The sequence below is a fragment of the Aquarana catesbeiana genome, linkage group LG08 (assembly GCF_042186555.1).
Source record: "Aquarana catesbeiana isolate 2022-GZ linkage group LG08, ASM4218655v1, whole genome shotgun sequence".
Classification (NCBI taxonomy): domain Eukaryota; kingdom Metazoa; phylum Chordata; class Amphibia; order Anura; family Ranidae; genus Aquarana; species Aquarana catesbeiana.
The window spans coordinates 273492551-273514754 of record NC_133331.1 but is presented as its reverse complement, the minus strand read 5'-3'; positions in this window follow the sequence as shown (position 1 = coordinate 273514754).

Below are 22204 nucleotides of genomic sequence, written 5' to 3'. Positions count from 1 at the left end.
ACTTGTGGACAAAGGCAGGGCCATTGTCTGAGCCTATATCTGGGGATAAACATCTTTTACAAAACTGCTTCCGTCAGTAAAGTACTCAACGTTTGGATTTTCCAAGGGGCTGTCTTTCATGTCTGGTCGGCTTGCATATCCATTACCTGGAGACTGTCATGAGTTAGGGGTTCCTGTGAGGTGGGGAGCAGAGTGGCTGGGTTTAAAGTGTTTACAGTCTCTAAGTGGATACGAGGATTTTCACACAGCATAGCTTGATATTTAACCATTCGACTATTAGTAAATAAGTGATTTCCCTTGTAATCCATTAATGCCTGTACTTGGTGTGGGACTCGGACATAAGTCTCCTGACCTAATGACAACTTGTCAGCTTCGGCCACAAGGAGGGTTGTTGCTGCGATGGCCCGCAGGCAGGATGACCATCTCTGAGCTACAGTGTCCAGTTGTTTCAAAAGGTATGCTACAGGGCGCTGCCACGACCCCAGGTATTACTGCTATTCCTTGTTTTTCACTGACATATAAATAGAGGACTTTTTGGCTATCTGGCAAGCCTAGTGCAGGAGCCTGCATTAGGGAGACCTTAATGTTTTGGAATGCTCTGTTTTGTTGTCCCCATTGAAAGGGTTCCTTTTCTCCCCCCTTTGTGGATTCATAGAGGGGTCTGGCTTTTGTGGCAAAGTCCGGTATCCAGATTCAGCAGAATCCTGCCACCCCCAGGAATTCACGTACTTGCCGTCTGGTAGTCGGGGTGGGAATCTGACAAACAGCTTCTTTCCTGCCTTCTCCCAATTGCCTCTGTCCTTGTGATACTCTGAATCCCAGGTACTTTACAGTCTCTTGTCACAATTGCACCTTTCTCCGGGACACCTTATAACCTGCCTCCCACAGTAATTGTAACAGTTCATTAGTGACCGCTGGGTGCATGGTCATTACAGCCTGATTGACCGCTCTGAGGTCTTGAACTGGACGACAGTGAGCTGTTTCGGGTTTCTGTACTGGGAGTAAAGGTGTATTCCAGGGAGACTGACAGGGTTTTAGAATTCCATAGTGTAGGAATTTGTTTAAGTACTTTTGTATTCCTACTAGGGCTTTTAGAGGGACTGGGTACTGTTTCAGGCTGACTGGAGTGGCTCCTGATTTTAATTCAATAAGGATTGGGGAAATGTGTCTGGCTAATCCTGGTGGGTTGTCTTCTGCCCATAGTCCCGGGATGTCTTGCAGTATTCGGGCTTCAAAGGGATGGGGCAATTTTAGGATAGCCTGTCCGCCAGACTGGAAGTATATGTATGCTCTGAGTTTAGCAAGTAAGTCTCTGCCCAGCAAGGGAATAGGGGAATCTGGCATGTACAGGAACTGATGTTGGACTTGATGCCCCCCCCAAAACTACAAAGTCTTTCTAATAGGAAGGGTCTTTTGACTTTATACTTCTGCACTGCTTGGTTAATTCTGTGTCTCTCCTCAGTATTAACAAGGGTCAATAAAAGTTGCTGGCAGTCTGACCAAGTGGGGTTATGGGTCTGAGTTATTGACCAGAGCAAATCTGTGATGGCTTGGGGCTTCTCAGAGTAGGCAGGGTTATGAATCTTCCAGTTCAGTAAATCTGTTGTGGTAAAAAGGGGTGTAAACTAGAGTCCGATGTTCCTCCACCACCTGTTTTCTTAGGGGCATTTGCAGAGGTATGTTGAAAGACGGGGCAAGGATCCGGCTGTTTGCAGCAGGATTTCTCGGAATGGAAGTGGACACTTGATTGGGGAGCCCATTGACTACTACTGAGTTCCCTATTTCTGTCCTGCCTATACCCAGAGTGTTACGGTTCGGAGTATATTTACTGAGATTTGGAAATGACAAACTTTCTGAATCTGATGTAGGTGGACAACAACTTGAGTCCCCTTGTTTACTGGACGGGGCATTTGGACATGGCTCTGACCTGTCTCTATCTGAGGTCCGTTCAGCTACATACGGGGGAGGCTGATCTGTCTCTTTGGGTTGAGAATATATGTGTTTTGTTTGTTTTGTCAGTGGTACTACTCTTGTCATAACCATACACTGTTCCTCTTTTTGTGGCTTCTATCCACTGCAGGTCTTTATTTGTCCAAAGGATGCACAATCATCCAGGCGGACGTTTTCTCCTAGCTGACTGACTGACTGACTGAGGATTTGTCCGAAAGATGCACAATCATCTGGACGAACATTCCTCCTGACTGACTGGCTGAGGATTTATCAGAGAGATGCACAATCATCTGGACGGATATTCCTCCTGACTGGCTGGCTGAGGATTTATTCGAGGGATGCACAATCATCCGAACGAACAGTCCTCCTGGAAGGTGCGTCTTGGTCATGTTTCTGTGAGTCTGACATAATATTCTCAAATAATCAGTCAATGGTCTCTAAGTCAAGGGTTCCCTGTGGGGGCCACCGCGCTCCATAGCAGGGCCAATCTTTCTCACACAATGTTATCAATTTCTCAGGGCTAAGTTTTAAATTGCAGTTCTTAGCAAATCCCTTCCTAAAGTTGGAGATCATGGATTGTAGGGGAGATTCAACACTATATTTCCCACCCATACTTATAACCTAAAAGACACCAAGACAGACACAGAGGGTAGGGTAAATGATGAGAATTCAGTAAGGGGTCTGAATCCTCGACACAAATAGGAACAATAGACAACACTTCCCTCGGTCAGTGGCCTGGGCGCGGTCTCCCGGCCAGTAACCGCACTTAGAAGAGGACCACGGTCACTTCACCACAAAGTGATGTCTCATACACACATCAATCATACCAGACACTCCCACCCAAAAATTACTGACTGACTGAAGATTCATCCGAAAGATGCACAATCATCTGAATGGATGTCTCTCTCGGAAGGTGATCAGGCTTCCCTTCTCTCGATCCGTCGAGAGGCTGGCTGGCTGTCTGAATGTTATCCAAAAACAAAAGTAAAAAGACTCTCACCTGTTCCCATTGGAGCTCCAGCTATCTATTTCTCAGATTCCCAGGTCCTTTTGACGCTACCAAGGTCGTCCACAGCAGGCCACCAAATGGGACACAGCGCAGTCTCCTAGATAACAGTTCTAGAAGGCGCCTTTTGAGACTACGATATAGCCCACAGGGCTGGCCTCTCGGACCACTCCTTGTAGGTCTGGTGGAAAACAGTGCCACCTGCCTCAACAGGTCACACCGATATTCCCCCCTCACGGCCAAATGCACCAAATAAAGTAGCAGAATATCGGTAATGACATTATTGGACAAAGAACTCTGGTATGGGAGATTTATTACATCTTTCTGGCCAGAAAAGAATGGACACTCCTGACCCGACTAGTGTCTACATGTCAAGAGTGTCAGATACAGTGAATACAGTGTACATATAATTTTCAGCATATTGCATCACAAGCGAACAGGCGGTACACTTCTGTTATACCAGACATTCTAACCATTTAAAAATCAACCTATGCATCCTAAAATCAGACAAGTTCTGCAAACCATATATATTTTTAGCTTTATACAAAGCTTTCGTTTCTCTGCAGTATGCTCTTGCGGTTCCTTCATCTGTCTTAAATGATGTCAGCAAGCAAGCTTTTTGCACAGAAAGAGGAATGTAGCAAATTCCTGTGATGGGGAAGTCACAAGTAGCTTCAACATGAAATACAAGAAATATGATTCTTAGCTGAAATTCTAAATCAGTCTTACTACACACATAACTATGGCCATATAAACTGACCCCCGTTCCTACTTCAGCATGTCTTGAAAAAAGATGGTTTTTCATGTGCCTTGTATAATGCCCAAGAAATAGTGTTAGGAAAATACAAGTGGGTCATGGCACATCTACATTCCATATTTGACACTTAAGATGGTCATGCACTATGCAATCTGATTGTCCAATCTCTGTACAACTCGATATTTAGGTAAAATAGGTAATAGGAAGACGCACTTGAATAATGAATTCAGAATGTAGGAAATCAAACAGGCTCTTGCACTAAATCTAATTTATTTAAGATCTAACTGATTGCAGTGTATGGTCACCTTTAACCACTTAAGGACCGCCTCACGCCGATGTACGTCGGCAAGGTGGCACGGGCAGGCAGAATCACGTACATATACGTGATCTGCCTCCCGCGGGCGGGGGGTCCGACCGGACCCCCCCCCCTGGTGCCCGAGGCGGTCCGTTTTTGACCAGCGGCGATCGGAGATGAGGGGGAGACCATCCGTTCGTGGCCCTCCCTCGCGATCGCCGCCGGCCAATCAAATCATTCCTCTGCTGCTGTATGCTAAACAGCAGCAAAGGAAATGATGTCATCTCTCCTCGGCTCAGTATTTTCCGTTCCGGCGCCGAGGAGAGAAGACTGCAATGTGAGTGTAACACTACACACACACAGTAGAACATGCCAGGCACACAAAACACCCCCCTTTACCCCCCGATCACCCCCCTAATCCCCCTTCCCCCCCCCGTCACACTGACACCAAGCAGTTTTTTTTTTTTTTGATTACTGCATGGTGTCAGTTTGTGACAGTTAGTGTGTTAGGGCAGTTAGGGTTAGCCCCCTTTAGGTCTAGGGTACCCCCCTAACCCCCCCAATAAAGTTTTAACCCCTTGATCACCCCCCATCGCCAGTGTCGCTAAGCGATCATTTTTCTGATTGCTGTATTAGTGTCACTGGTGACTCTAGTTAGGGAAGTAAATATTTAGGTTCACCGTCAGCGTTTTATAGCATCAGGGACCCCCATATACTACTTAATAAATGTTTTAACCCCTTGATTGCCCCCTAGTTAACCCTTTCACCACTGATCACCGTATAACCGTTACGGGTGACGCTGGTTAGTTCGTTTATTTTTTATAGTGTCAGGGCACCCGCCGTTTATTACTGAATAAAGGTTTAGCCCCCTGATCACCCGGCGGTGATATGCGTCGCCCCAGGCAGCGTCAGATTAGCGCCAGTACCGCTAACACCCACGCACGCAGCATACGCCTCCCTTAGTGGTATAGTATCTGTACGGATCAATATCTGATCCGATCAGATCTATACTAGCGTCCCCAGCAGTTTAGGGTTCCCAAAAACGCAGTGTTAGCGGGATCAGCCCAGATACCTGCTAGCACCTGCGTTTTGCCCCTCCGCCCGGCCCAGCCCAGCCCACCCAAGTGCAGTATCGATCGATCACTGTCACTTACAAAACACTAAACGCATAACTGCAGCGTTCACAGAGTCAGGCCTGATCCCTGCGATTGCTAACAGTTTTTTTTTTAAGTATTTTGGTGAACTGGCAAGCACCAGCCCCAGGCAGCGTCAGGTTAACGCCAGTACCGCTAACACCCACGCACGCACCATACATCTCCCTTAGTGGTATAGTATCTGATCGGATCAATATCTGATCTGATCAGATCTATACTAGCGTCCCCAGCAGTTTAGGGTTCCAAAAAACGTAGTGTTAGTGGGATCAGCCCAGATACCTGCTAGCACCTGCGTTTTGCCCCTCCGCCCAGCCCACCCAAGTGCAGTATCGATCGATCACTGTCACTTACAAAACACTAAACACATAACTGCAGCGTTCGAAGAGTCAGGCCTGATCCCTGCGATCGCTAACAGTTTTTTTGGTAGCGTTTTGGTGAACTGGCAAGCACCAGCCCCAGGCAGCGTCAGGTTAGCACCAGTACCGCTAACACCTAGGCACGCAGCATACACCTCCCTTAGTGGTATAGTATCTGAACGGATCAATATCTGATCCGATCAGATCTATACTAGCGTCCCCAGCAGTTTAGGGTTCCCAAAAACGCAGTGTTAGCAGGATCAGCCCAGATACCTGGTAGCACCTGCGTTTTGCCCCTCCGCCCGGCCCAGCCCAGCCCACCCAAGTGCAGTATCGATCGATCACTGTCACTTACAAAACACTAAACACATAACTGCAGCGTTCGCAGAGTCAGGCCTGATCCCTGCGATCGCTAACAGTTTTCTTGGTAGCGTTTTGGTGAACTGGCAAGCACCTGCCCCAGGCAGCGTCAGGTTAGCGCCAGTACCGCTAACACCCACGCATGCAGCGTACACCTCCCTTAGTGGTATAGTATCTGAACAGATCAATATCTGATGCGATCAGATCTATACTGGTGTCCCCAGCAGTTTAGGGTTCCCAAAAACGCAGTGTTAGCGGGATCAGCCCAGATACCTGCTAGCACCTGCATTTTGCCCCTCCGCCCGGCCCAGCCCAGCCCACCCAAGTGCAGTATCGATCGATCACTGTCACTTGCAAAACACTAAACACATAACTGCAGTGTTCGCAGAGTCAGGCCTGATCCCTGCAATCGCTAACAGTTTTTTTGGCAGCGTTTTGGTGAACTGGCAAGCACCAGCGGCCTAGTACACCCCGGTCGTAGTCAAACCAGCACTGCAGTAACACTTGGTGACGTGGCGAGTCCCATAAGTGCAGTTCAAGCTGGTGAGGTGGCAAGCACAAGTAGTGTCCCGCTGCCACCAAGAAGAAGACAAACACAGGACCGTCGTGCCCATAGTGCCCTTCCTGCTGCATTCGCCAATCCTAATTGGGAACCCACCACTTCTGCAGCACCCGTACTTCCCCCATTCACATCCCCAACCAAATGCAGTCGGCTGCATGAGAGGCATTTTCTTTATGTCCTCCCGAGTACCCCTACCCAGCGAACCCCCCCAAAAAAGATGTTGTGTCTGCAGCAAGCGCGGACATAGGCGTGACGCCCGCTATTATTGTCCCTCCTGTCCTGACAATCCTGGTCTTTGCATTGGTGAATGTTTTGAACGCTACCATTCATTAGTTGAGTATTAGCGTAGGGTACAGCATTGCACAGACTAGGCACACTTTCACAGGGTCTCCCAAGATGCCATCGCATTTTGAGAGACCCGAACCTGGAACCGGTTACAGTTACAAAAGTTAGTTAAAAAAAAAAGTGTAAAAAAAAATATATATATATATATAAAATTTTAAAAAATTGTTGTCGTTTTATTGTTCTCTCTCTCTCTATTCTCTCTCTATTGTTCTGCTCTTTTTTTACTGTATTCTATTCTGCAATGTTTTATTGTTATTATGTTTTATCATGATTGCTTTTCAGGTATGCAATTTTTTATACTTTACTGTTTACTGTGTTTTATTGTTAACCATTTTTTTGTCTTCAGGTACGCCATTCACGACTTTGAGTGGTTATACCAGAATGATGCCTGCAGGTTTAGGTATCATCTTGGTATCATTCTTTTCAGCCAGCGGCTGGCTTTCATGTAAAAGCAATCCTAGTGGCTAATTAGCCTCTAGACTGCTTTTACAAGCAGTGGGAGGGAATGCCCCCCCCCCACCGTCTTCCGTGTTTTTCTCTGGCTCTCCTGTCTCAACAGGGAACCTGAGAATGCAGCCGGTGATTCAGCCAGCTGACCATAGAGCTGATCAGAGACCAGAGTGGCTCCAAACATCTCTATGGCCTAAGAAACCGGAAGCTACAAGCATTTCATGACTTAGATTTCACCGGATGTAAACAGCGCCATTGGGAAATTGGGAGAGCATTTTATCACACCAATCTTGGTGTGGTCAGATGCTTTGAGGGCAAAAGAGAGATCTAGGGTCTAATAGACCCCAATTTTTCCAAAAAAGAGTACTTGTCACTACCTATTGCGATCATAGGGGATATTTACATTCCCTGAGATAACAATACAAATGATTAAAAAAAAAAAAAATGAAAGGAACAGTTTAAAAATAAGATAAAAAAGCAAAAAAAAATAAAGAAAAAAAAAAAAAAAAGCACCCCTGGCCCCCCCCCCCCGCTCTCGCGCAAAGGCGAACGCAAGCGTCGGTCTGGCGTCAAATGTAAACAGCAATTGCACCATGCATGTGAGGTGTCACCATGAATGTCAGATCGAGGGCAGTAATTTTAGCAGTAGACCTCCTCTGTAAATCTAAAGTGGTAACCTGTAAAGGCTTTTAAAGGCTTTTAAAACGGTATTTAGTTTGTCGCCACTGCATGTTTGTGCGCAATTTTAAAGCATGTCATGTTTGGTATCCATGTACTCAGCCTAAGATCATCTTTTTTATTTCATCAAACATTTGGGCAATATAGTGTGTTTTAGTGCATTAAAATTTTAAAAAGTGTGTTTTTTCCCAAAAAAATGCATTTGAAAAATCGCTGCACAAATACTGTGTGAAAAAAAAAAATGAAACACCCACCATTTTAATCTGTAGGGCATTTGCTTTAAAAAAATATATAATGTTTGGGGGTTCAAAGTAATTTTCTTGCAAAAAAAAAATGTTTTTCATGTAAACAAAAAGTGTCAGAAAGGGCTTTGTCTTCAAGTGGTTAGAAGAGTGGGTGATGTGTGACATAAGCTTCTAAATGTTGTGCATAAAATGCCAGGACAGTTCAACCCCCCCCCAAATGACCCCATTTTGGAAAGTAGACTCCCCTAGCTATTTGCTAAGAGTCATGTCGAGTCCATGGAATATTTTATATTGTGACACAAGTTGCGGGAAAGAGACAAATTTTTTTTTCTTTTTGCACAAAGTTGTCACTAAATGATATATTGCTCTAACATGCCATGGAAATATGTGAAATTACACCCCAAAATACATTCTGTTGCTTCTCTTGAGTACGGGGATACCACATGTGTGAGACTTTTTGGGAGCCTAGCCGCGTACGGGACCCTGAAAACCAAGCACCGCCTTCAGGCTTTCTAAGGGTGTAAATATTTGATTTCACTCTTCACTGCCTATCACAGTTTCAGAGGCCATGGAATGCCCAGGTGGCACAAAACCCCCCCAAATGACCCCATTTTGGAAAGTAGACACCCCAAGCTATTTGCTGAGAAGTATAGTGAGTATTTTGCAGACCTCACTTTTTGTCACAAAGTTTTGAAAATTGAAAAAAGAAAAAAAAATGTTTTGTCTTGTCTTTCTTCATTTTCAAAAACAAATGAGAGCTGCAAAATACTCACCATGCCTCTCAGCAAATAGCTTGGGGTGTCTACTTTCCAAAATGGGGTCATTTGGGGGGGTTTTGTGCCACCTGGGCATTCCATGGCCTCCGAAACTGTGATAGGCAGTGAAGAGTGAAATCAAAAATTTACACCCTTAGAAATCCTGAAGGCGGTGATTGGTTTTCGGGGGCCCCGTACGCGGCTAGGCTCCCAAAAAGTCCCACACATGTGGTATCCCCATACTCAGGAGAAGCAGCTGAATGTATTTTGTGGTGCAATTCCACATAGGCCCATGGTCTGTGTGAGCAATATATCATTTAGTGACAACTTTTTGTAAATATTTTTTTTTTTTCTTTGTCATTATTCAATCACTTGGGACAAAAAAAATAAATATTCAATGGGTTCAACATGCCTCTCAGCAATTTCCTTGGGGTGTCTACTTTCCAAAATGGGGTCATTTGGGGGGGGGGGGTTGTACTGCCCTGCCATTTTAGCACCTCAAGAAATGAATTAGGCAGTCATAAACTAAAAGCTGTGTAAATTCCAGAAAATGTACCCTAGTTTGTAGACGTTGTAACTTTTGCGCAAACCAATAAATATACGCTTATTGACTTTTTTTTTACCAAAGACATGTGGCCGAATACATTTTGGCCTAAATGTATGACTAAAATTGAGTTTATTGGATTTTTTTTATAACAAACAGTAGAAAATATAATTTTTTTTCAAAATTTTCGGTCTTTTTCCGTTTATAGCACAAAATATAAAAACGGCAGAGGTGATCAAATACCATCAAAAGAAAGCTCTATTTGTGGGAAGAAAAGGACGCAAATTTTGTTTGGGTACAGCATTGCATGACCGCGCAATTAGCAGTTAAAGCGATGCAGTGCCAAATTGGAAAAAGTCCTCTGGTCCTTAGGCAGCATAATGGTCCGGGGCTGAAGTGGCTAAAGACCAAGATCTGAAAATATTAATTTATTGGGTTTAGAAACACTTCCCTGTTCTTTGTAATGTATTGAAAGATTTGGGTAAAAAAAAAGAAAAAACACATTTCAAAGATATATTAGAAGTGATAAGAATGAGATTAGCATCAAAAGGGTTAATTAACTGAGTACACCTACTAATTGCCTAACAAGACAATCCAATGAGATGAAATTAACCAATTGTATTGGGCGTGTGCTATTATCAATGAGAAAACCGCAGTTACCCTAGTGCCAGTTGCAGTTTACATATGCGGGTATTATCATTATTTGCGCTTCAATGTGCGCTGGTTCGCACGTTCAATTAATGACTTTTCCGGCGCACCAATTAATGTATGAGCTGGTGCAGTGCCATCTTCTTAGTAAATCACCCCCTATGTGTGCAGGGACACATAGGATAACATGCTGGGGAGTTTACTGGCTGTAGAAAATAAACACTTGAAGCCAAAAACAGCAGCTGTAAAAATGTCTACTGCGCATGAGGCCTATAAACATGCTAATAGTGCCAAAAATAAGTGCAGAGATAAATATCAATCTTCCTCCTTAGAAAGGTGCTAATAGTGCAAACAAAGTCCCAAAATTAGGTGCAAGGATAAATATCAGTCTCCCTCCTTAAAAATGCATATGCAGTTTCTCCAAGTGCAGAAATAATCCATGTTGTCACCAACAGTGCACCGCACCACCACCTCTGCAGATGAAATGTATAAGCAAATAAATACACATCCAATCTGTATATTGCCCGATTTTCACCAGATTCCAACAGCTCAGGTGGCAGTGATCCTTTCTCTGCATATAAAGGTCACTCCATGGAGCCCACTGCCTTTTAGGTCCTGTGTGCACCCCCCCCCCCCCAACTTCCTGCAGCTATTAGTAGCTGGCAGTAAAAGTAAAGCAATATTACTGCCAGCTAAGGTTGCCATTTCAGCCCTTTGAAATCGAACACATGTTAATTACACAGGTTCTGTGGCTGATTAAGGTGGTAATTAAACTCACTTTGTGCCTTATCTGCTTTAAATTAGCCTCAGAACCTGTGTAATTCCTATGTGTTCAGGTCTAAAGGGATGAGGTGGCAATCCTACTGCCAGCCCCTCTGTTCTGTTAATCTATCCTACACTATGTAAAATGTGTTTTTTTAAAACAATGCCTGCAGATACCTTATCTTTGATCTGTTCTCCGGCACAGCACAGCAGTTACGGGACCTCAGAGTGGACATCAGAGTGGGATCTCAGCCCCTCCAACTGAAGCTCGTAGATTGGAGGAATAGAGCACCTGGAGGTCACGTGACTGGCCAGAAGAGATCAAAGATAAGGTATTTACAAGCATCATTTTAAAAAAGCATTTACACAGTATAAGATAGATTAATAGAACAGAGGGGCTGGCTGTAATTTTTGTTAATCTTTACAATCACTTTAACTCTAAACTGATAACCTGTAAAGGCTTTTAAAGCGTCACCTATGGACAATTTTAGGTACCATAGTTTGTTGCCATTTCACAGGTATGTGTAATTTTTAATCTTGACAAGTTGGGTATTCATTTACTCAATGCAACATCATCTTTTATATTTTAACACAAACTGCAACAGCCACCATTTTATTCTCAGGGCCTTTGCTTTCAGAAAATATCTCATGTTTGCGGGTTCTAAGTCATGTAAAGATGCATATGAAAAATGTCAAAATTGCCCTGGCAGGCAAGCAGTTAAACTTAGCTTGTAATTGTTATCTAGACGAGTTGTGTTCAATAGTGGAAGATGGATGCAGTATGTATTACATTTTAATGTTGCGTTTTTTATTTTAAAGTATGACCATTTCATCTATGTTATTGTTTGTGTTACACTGTTTATATGTTTGTAAAGCATTGCTGTCTATGCGAGATTGGCATGAAAATTTACAATGGCTTAACACTTTCTGTTCTATTTTATTCTAAATGCTACAAATTTCCTGTAAATATTTCCTACTTCCATTCAGGTAGAAAACACTTTATTAGGTTTTTGAATGAATCTCACAGACATTTTATTGCCTGTAATGTGGGCCATATTGTGACACACTGATAAGAACCCTCTTGCTCCGCAGCAGATGCCGCATAGCCGTTTTCTGAATAGTTATATTACCCAGACCTCTTTAATAACTTCCAAATAGCCGGCTCCAGGGAAACGCATTAGCCATCCGTGTTTTTAACAGCACATTCGTTAAGACGAGATTCAGTTAAGCATATAATTAGTGGCAGGCATCTCTGATGAAGATGAATAGTTGGCTTATCAACAATATAAGGATGATCAGACATTTACAGGACATTCTGCTCTGAGGACACAGCAAGAACAAGTCACAAGATAACAGATAACCACATGTTTGTCTCTGAGGCCTGTACAGGTGCAGTTCAATCTCAGGTCATTCATTCCAGCAAGCATGGCCATTGCCTCTGACTTCCAGGGACAATTTTGGAGTTTGTTGACGGGTTTCAAGAATTGGGGAATGTACCTGCTTTTTGGTTGATACCAGCTGAAGCTCAAGCTGTCCTTTCTTTGTGTGAGTAAAGAACCCTCACACTAGGATGGGGCAGAATGAAGCACACAGGATGTTAAACATGTGGGCTGCTCTTTCGTAATTTTCCAATTGTTCCAAAGTAATAAGAACAGGTGGCTTGTAAGAAAGCTAACACAGAAAAGGAAGAACTATGTATAATTCTATTTGAACAATTTCAACTCTTGTTGACAATTGCAGTCTCTTAAAGGAGGATAATGTGTGGGCATAATAGACTCTTGTTAGGCAACTTTGTTGCTAGTTAGAAAAGTTTAAAGCTGAAGTTTAAGTATGGCAGTTTTTACACTGTTATGCCCTGTACACACAATAGGATTTTCCAATGGAAAATGTGTGATAGGACCTTGTTGTCAGAAATTCCGACCATTTATAGGCTCCATCAAACATTTTCCATCGGAATTTCCGACACACAAAGTTTGATGCCCTGTACACACGGTCGGACTTTGTTCGGACATTCCGACAACAAAATCCTAGGATTTTTTCCGATGGATGTTGGCTCAAACTTGTCTTGCATACACACGGTCACACAAAGTTGTCGGAAAATCCAATCGTTCTGAACGCGGTGATGTAAAACACGTACGTCGGGACTATAAACGGGGCAGTAGCCAATAGCTTTCGTCTCTTAATTTATTCTGAGCATACGTGGCACTTTGTGCGTCGGATTTGTGTACACACAATTGGATTTTCCGACAACGGATTTTGTTGTCGGAAAATTTTATAGCAAGCTCTCAAACTTTGTGTGTCGGAAATTCCTATGGAAAATGTGTGATGGAGCCTACACACGGTCGTAATTTCCGATAACAAGGTCCTATCACACATTTTCCATCGGAAAATCCTATCATGTGTACAGGGCATCAGAGCTTGCTATAAAATTTTCCCACAACAAAATCCGTTGTCGGAAATTCCGATCGTGTGTACACAAATCCGACGCACAAAGTGCCACGCATGCTCAGAATAAATTAAGAGAAGAAAGCTATTGGCTACTGCCCCGTTTATAGTCCCGACGTATGTGTTTTACGTCACCGCGTTCAGATTGATCGGATTTTCTGACAACTTTGTGTGACCGTGTGTATGCAAGACAAGTTTGAGCCAACATCCGTTGGAAAAAATCCACGGAATTTGTTGTCGGAATTTCCGATCAATGTCCGACCGTGTGTACAGGGCATTACACTGATCCAGCATGGACAAATGTAAGTATGTATGTGCCATATATGTGGCATCCCCATGGAAGGTAGATATCTCTGTCTTAGGCACCACTACTCCAGTGTTGTCCACTTACTTCCAGGTTTTGGAGGTTGAGCGCTCAGCACAGACACCATTCAGGGAACACTGCAATTTCTCTGTGAATTCAAAGTACTTTCTAATCTCTGATTGTATGTGGAAAGGCAGGGCAGTCATGTCACAGTCTCCACCTTCATTGAAGAATTGCAAAGTGTTCCCTGAATGGTGTCTATGCTGAGTGGGTTACCTCCTGTGTTTAGTAATCAGAAGGACCACTGCTTCACACAGGACTTGGTAACAGTGTTTACTACAGTGATTGCCAGCTTCCACAGGTATGGCACATACATAAATTAGTTACATTGATCCAAACTGGACTGATGTAACTTTGTAAAAATTGCCATACCTAAACGTCAGGTTTAAAAAAGCCCAACCTGTAAAGAAAAGGATTTATAATTATTTACCTGTTCTGTCACCAACTCAACCAGTCTTCACTCTGTTACAGAGCTCCATGAAAATCCATTGCATTCGATGCACCTCTGGGTATACTGGATGCCTGGCCCTAGTTTGCTCACCCCGTATCCACCCCCTGGCTGCTACATAACTAGCTCACTGACAATTCCATTGGCAAAAATCAGGCTCTAATCTCTAGGGCATCCCTCAAATTTTCCACTCGCCTACTCACATTTTGAGCATTGGAAATGATTACTGGCGAGTGTGGGCTGCCTCGGGGGGGGGGGGGGGGGGTTGAATGGGAGCCTTTCTCCCAGCCAGGGGAAGAGAGAGTAGAGCAAGAGGTGAGCTGGCCGGATTATCAGTGTGGGGATTGCCCGCTGTAACAGCTTTCTTTTGAATTCCTGGGTGTGCCCGACACTCCCCGTCACACAGTCCCACCTCCTGGCCCGACGCATTTGATAGACAGAACACTGGTCCAATTCCCGGGATGTGTAATGTCATCAAAGGCGAGTAATCCTTAAGACCTGGCTAGTAGGTCAGGACTTGAAATTTTGAGCCCTCCTCTAGGGTCTTTCTACTTATTATTGCAGCAGTTAAATACAAGAGAGAGGGTTTACGACTGCATGATACCCAAAAGCACAAAGCAGAAGGGCATTTATACTGAACTAACAACAGGTCCTATGCGAGTGATCCCTAAAAGTTAATCCTGATATACAGAGGACAATCAAATAGTTTAAATCTTGGCCCTTTAAGGGCAGTACACAGTGTTTCCTAACATTTAAATCTGCGAACCTATTCAGGCAATAGTATCTCTATTCAGTCCAGCTCCTTTCAGACATCTGCCCCAGTTCTAACATGTACCCCCTAAGCCATATCTTTGAATGTTGATACTCAGGGATTAGCTAGGTCAGATTCATTACATCTTCCCACATTATTATTGATTTCCCACATGATTATTGGATCCTCCTTCCAGCAACAGGCTGAAGCAATGAACCCATCAGGCTTGGGGAAAACCTACAAATTCCACAGATAAACATTAGCTCAAGTCAACTGGACTTTTACCAACACACATCCATTTTTTACAAGGTTTCAAAAACCATGGGTTCAGATACTGACTTGAGGCTAAGAAATCAGTATTTTTAACAGAGCCCTTATCTTTGCCAAAATGACAGCTATAGAAAATAATAATATATATACATTTTGCAAGATTTGGCAACCTTGGGTCAAATATTACTTACCAACTGACTTTGACCAATCCTTACTATTACCTTGCTAAGTTTACTCTTCTTCCTTCCACTCCATGTCATTAGACATATGCACTGCCCGGGTGGGGGCCGCACCACCACCACGAGAGACTCTTTCTTTCTTTCTTTCTTTCTTTCTTTCTTTCTTTCTTTCTTTCTTTCTTTCTCTTTCTTCTCAAATGTAGATTAAAGCTTGTGTTGCTCAATTTTGGTTCTATTAATAGTATCTTTCCCTTGTTTCTCCTTTCTTTTTTTTCTTCTTTTTTCTTTCCATCTTATTATCCTCATACATGAGATCATTTACCAGTATTCATACTTCAGTCATACATTGTTCATTTTTCTTATATTATCACCTTTTTTTTGTGTATAGACTATATTTACTCTATATGTGAAGAAAACACGAGTTATTGTTTATTCACCTTGATCACTCTAAGATTCGTCAAACATTCACTCTCTTCTGTAAATTGATAATTCATTATCTTTAGATCATGCCCCCATTCATTCACACTTTTATCCCATTTGGGGTGGTCGAGTGGTCTGGAGGCATGACCCAAATGATGTGCAGATAACTGAGGGAATTTTCTTCATTTTTTTTCTTCATTTATATTTTTATACTTCTTAGAGTCTTATGCTCTCTAATATTAGGATCGCGTTTGTTCTTGATTCTTTTTCAATTTCTTTTACATATATTTAAGCTCTTTCTTGTATTATCTAAATGAGATGGTATCATCAATTGTATGACAATGTTTCTTAATTTCCGAATCTTATGTACATGTCAATATAATGTTATATTCTTCCTTTTATTGTAAATTCAATAAACATATTGAACAAGAAAAAGAAATCAGTATTTTTATTATGCTACTTTCTTCTTCAATCAGGCCGATCATTGGAGCAGTTATTAGAAAGAAAATGGTTGCAGGAAGGAGCAGGCTGAAGTGGCCATATCTTCTAGGAAGAAAGTTCTTGAACAATAGTTAACACCTTTCTTCTAGCATCTGGCACACTCTGGAAGAGAACTAATCTTGTGTCCATGTAACACTCTGTATAGAAGAAATATCATCTCAGGCTAAGCATTTTTACATGGAGGACCTATAACGGAACGATTAATATTCTGAGTTTTTAAAATACAAAACAACCTTTCCTGAACCAAAATATCTACACGTTTTCAGAACTTATAAATTAGGCTTCATTAAAAGAAGAGTGTCTAAGCCAAGCAATAGAATTAGTGGTGTTAAGAAGGATAAATTGGGACTGCAGACAGATTAGTGTATTTGCATCAGCAGGCTCCAGTTGTTGGACTTTATACTCTATAAGCTTCACATTCACTGTAACACATGGTACATTACAGCTTTCACATGCGGAACAGAAGGTACTGCCTATGGGAGTGGAGTGCAGCTTCAAATAGCGCTGTTTATTTATTTTTATGTGATATAAATATGTACAAAGGCTGTGGACCCTGTGAAATTCAAAAAATAGCCTTTATTTATCATATATTGCCACCCTATCAATGTGTAAGGGAGATGCTCTGCAAGAAGAAGTCATGATCCTATTATCTACATAATTTTGTCCTACCAACCCTACAGACCAGCTAAATAGACCACATGGCCATTTTTCCAGCTCTTTGACATGCAGTTTTTATTAATAGAAATAAGCTGATAAAAAACAGCCTAGCACCTGATGAAGCGGTCCCTGTCATAGAAAGTACAGTGCTTGGAACACATTAAAAAGAAACTACTTAATACACAGACAACTTGGATAACCCTTTGAAAACGCTATTTCTGTGTTTGTTATGTTGACTCTGGCTTTCATACTCCTGAGTCAACAACAAATATATGTTACATGTGAATAAAAAGTAGGTCAGAACTCCTGATCTATATATTTGTTTCTAGGTATTCAGAGAATATTAAAAGGATGTGATAAGTCGTGATGAGCTGAACTGCCCTGGGTTTGGTTAGAGTGGGGTTCGGTGAAGTCAGAGAAGTTCAGCTGTAAAACCTGAACCACACTGAAGTCAACGGGAGAAGAATCTGTCAAATTAAAAATGCCCATTTTCTGTTCTAATAGGCAAGAGGGGTGTCAAAAAATTCCATGGGAACAAGGGAACATGCATCAAATGCAAAAAATGTCATGCACCCTGGAGCAGTGATTTTTTTACTGACATTTACTAAGGAAGAAAAAAATAGAGTTTTAATTTGCCGGCAAACTACCTCTTCCTCCTTGCTTCTTTTTCTTTAAAAAAAAATGGCACACAGACCAAAGGTCCCCCCAAAATACATAGCAGCCCGCAAGGGTCTGTTATGTATTGTGGAGGAGAGGTTTGTTTGCTTTTTTTGTTTTGGTAAAAAGACTAGCAATACAATTTTATTTATTGGCAATTTAATTAATTTTTTCTTTTTAAATGCCATTTTTGCTCCAGCACATCTTACAGCAAGAATGAAAAAAAATTGCAGTCCTCCAATAATGCATACCTGACCCTTTGAGTCTGGTATAGATTTTACGGGGGTACCTCAGAAAAAAATAATATGTGAGGTCCCACAGGAAATCCATGCCACACCCTCCATGTCTGGTGTGGATTTTAAGGGGGACTCTGTGCAAAAAAAAAAACCTGGCTGGCCAGGAAGGGGGGGAGATGAACAGCCCCCTCCCCCCAAACTGTACTAGGCCATATGCCCTCAATACAAGGGGGAAGGTGCATTGCCAGGGGCCAAAGGATCTTGTCCCTATGTTGATGAGGGTCTCATCCCCACTGGTGGTTGTGGAGGGTCCACATTCAGGGGGCTTATCGGAGTCTGAAAACCTCCTTTAATAGAAATTAGGGATAACCCTACTCATTCACAAAAAAAAAAAGATGTCAACCAGAACAAAAGATACCCAAACGTTTGACAAGTCTTCTATTAAAAAAATCCAATAAAATGTCCCTCGTAAATCCATCATTAGTCACAATGTTTCCAGAGTTGTCATCACAGCTGTATTTAGCCAGGTAAACATAAAAAGGAGCTTAGAGCCTCCCCTGTTGGCTAGAAATCCTAATATAATTTTTTCAAATGAAATATTTCATATTTAACTAATTATTTATAACATAATTTGCATTTTTTATATTTATAATATAACTTATTTTATTATAATATATTTTTACTGCTAAACATAACAAAGAAAATAGGTGCAAAATACAATACATTCCTTTAAGTCTAAAGATCTCAGTATCAAAAGTTAAATATTTACTGTATTCTGCATATTCCCATGAAAGTGAACAGTTTGTGTGGGTGACCAGTCTGTGTACTTTTGGATTTGTTTCTTTACATTTTACAGGCATTAGAAATTGACTGTATACTTTTCCTAGACCGTCCCAATCTGAAGAAAGCCTTGTCAACACAATAAACTATTGGCTATATCTAATATAGGAGAACACAGTGACCTTTGTTAAACAAATGAGTGTCTTTTGGCTATAGCTTCCTAATAATAGTGGCTCTCTTTATAATCGAGAAGAGAAGGCAGGATATGTTTAGGAATACTACAAACACCTCCAGGAAAATTAGAGTAATTTCAAGTAAGTATTCCAGCACGTGAAAGAAAGTCATTCAAACGCAGAGAAAAACATTAGCAGCAAGTGTAATAGAGTACTGCAAACTCTTAAATAAACAAAATAAAAGGATACACTTAGCTAAATAGACTTCAGATTATATTGGTGTAAAACTAGTCATAAACCATACTGCCTAAATGCAGCAAGTGAAAATGAATCACCTCCATGGCTTTTCATAAACTGATGCAATAAGCAAACTGATCAGTATATACAATACCAAAGTAAGACAGTAAAGTTTGTGATCCTCTACTGCACTTTTGCGAACCTACACTTTTTTCCATTAGATAATTGTATTAGTGCTGTTATTCACTAATATAAAATAGGTTTTATTCATAGTGTCGCTTCAGATGCACATTCATATATAAATTTGTTTTTTTAACAACCAACTTACAATTAGGATCCCCACTCTTTTCCTGTATGGCTAGGGCCATATTTATACAATTGTTTAGGATTTTTTGCAAATGCTGAATATCAGTATTACCATTTGAAAGGTAAAGACCTATGCATTTCAGGGATACACAATCACCCCCTTCATCAAGGCAAGAAATAACATAAGGATGTATCCATATCAATTCAATATCAATACAATATCCCCTCTTCAGGGTCATATTCAAAACCAAATAGCCAATAGTATTGGAAACATCAAAATTAAGGTGGTTGTACATGTTACATTATTTTAAATAATAAACATGTTATACTTACCTGCTCTGTGCCTTGAACTGCCTCTTCTGGGGTCCCCTGCCAGCGCTCTTGGCTCCTCCTCTTCTCTGTGCGCCTCCATAGGAAGCTGCTGGTGGTGTACCTGAAATCATGGCTCTGTTTCCCAGTGCTCATTGTTAGGGATAGACTTTGAGTTGGAGTTTGATCTGGACCCAGCCTGTTCTGTGTACAGGCAAAAAAACTGGCCATATTGGCCAGTTCACCCACTTGAAAAAAAAAAAAAAAAATGATCAGTAGGGGATCTGTCACCACCGCCACAAAAATGACAGATCTCCAACCAGCTTGTGATCGTAAACATATCATCCAAGGATCTTGGGTGATGCCATTGGCCAAATATGTTCATGACTATTTTTGGTCAAATATGTCTTCCAGCATTCCCAGACAGTTTGTAATATATGGCAGCTGGCTGGGGATCTGTAATTTTGCTGCAGTAGTGTGATGGGTGAATCTTGTCAGGCAGTGGGTGGTCGTGTCAACAGCTCAACATTGGTGGGCAGCAGGTGTTTACCTGTGCCCAGACTTTGTACCCCAATCATTCACGCATTCCTAACAAGCAGTAATGGGCTTTACCGCAAGCCATATTCAGATCCTCAAATATTACAACTCTAAAGTCCAATTTCTATCACTTTACAACAGTTTAGAAACATGTTCTGCTGCGCAGAATCTGGTGTAATAGAAAGTGATAGGAAAAAAGCAAATATTTCAGTACCTCTTTTGTGATGATAAATTTCTCCACGGTAGCTAAGTTACAGAGGTAAATGAGGGCTTGTTTTATTTGCTTTTATTGCTTGTTTATAATATGTAAATACTTTAGTGTTCATAGTCTGGGCAAAGGTTCCCTGCTAGGCTAACAAAACTAAAACTGGCCATACACTGTTGTGTTTTTTCTTTCAGCCAATGAAAAAAATAATAATAAACAACCAGCTTCCTCCATCCACACAAAAGAGGTGGACATTGGGATCCCCCCTATTACTTTGGGATACTGTATTTTAACAGAGACACCCTGTCTGCCTCTCTGTTGTGAGTTAGCTAGATTACTGTTGAATCACCAGGTATTTTTCTGTACTTGCTGCATTTTGGGGGTACAGAACATGGGGAGATGTGCATGTATTGCAGAGGTGTACCAAGGTTTTTTTTTTTTTTGCCTAGATATACACTTTTTAGTTCAAAATCAGCAAAATCATCGCTGTTTTTTTAAACTGAAACAATGGGCAAACGCTTCTACTCACGTTGTTGGCAACTGCCTTGACCTCATATTCTCCTACCTATGCACTCCACGTAACCTCTCCAACATTCCTTTTCCTCTCTCTGATCACACCCTTATTAGTTTTATTCTCTCCTTGTCTTCCTCCCCTTTGACTTCCAACTACCAAACAATTACCTGTACAACCCCTGGCAAAAATTATGGAATCACCAGTCGCTGAGGATGTTCCTTCAGTTGTTTATTGTTGTAGAAAAAAAGCAGATCACAGACATGGCCAAAAACTAAAGGCATTTCAAATGGCAACTTTCTGGCTTTAAGAAACACTAAAAGAAATCAAGAAAAATAATTGTGGTGGCCAGTAACAGTTAGATTTATAGAACAAGCACAGGGAATAAATTATGGAATCACTCAACTCTGAGGAAAAAATTATGGAATCATGAAAAACAAACAAACAAAATAACACTCCAACACATCACTAGTACTTTGTTGCACCACCTCTGGCTTTTATAACTGCTTGCAGTCTCTGAGGCATTGACTTAATGAGTGATAAACAGTACTCTTCATCAATCTGGCTCCAGCCTTCTCTGATTGCTGTTGCCAAATCATCTTTGCAGGTTGGAGCCTTGTCCTGGACCATTTTCTTTAACTTCCACCACAGATTTTCAATTGGATTGAGATCCGGACTGTTTGCAGGCCATGACATTGACCTTATGTGTCTTTCTTCAAGGAATTTTTTCACAGTTTTTGCTCTATGGCAAGATGCATTATCATCTTGATAAATGATTTCATCATCCCCAAACATGCTTTCAATAGATGGGATAAGAAAAGTGTCCAAAATTTCAATGTAAACCTGTGCATTTATTGAAGATTTAATGACAGCCATCTCCCCAGTGCCTTTACCTGACATGCAGCCCCATATCATAATTGACTGTGGAAATTTTCATGTTTTCTTTAGACAGTCGTCTGCATAAATCTCATTGGAACGGCACCAAACAAAAGTTCCAGCATCATCACCTTGCCCAATGCAGATTTGAGATTCATCACTGAATATGACTTTCATCCAATCATCCACAGTCCACGATTGCCTTTCCTTAGCCCATTGTAACCTTGTTTTTTTGTGTTTAGGTGTTAGAGATGGCTTTCTTTTAGCTTTTCTGTATGTAAATCCCATTTCCTTTAGGCGGTTTTTTACAGTTCAGTTACAGATGTTGCCTCCAGTTTCCTCCCATTTGTTCCTCATTTGTTTTGTTGTACATTTTCTGTTTTCAAGGCATATTGCTTTAAGTTTTCTGTCTTGACGCTTTGATGTCTTCCTTGGTCTACCAGTATGCTTGCCTTTAACCACCTTCCCATGTTGT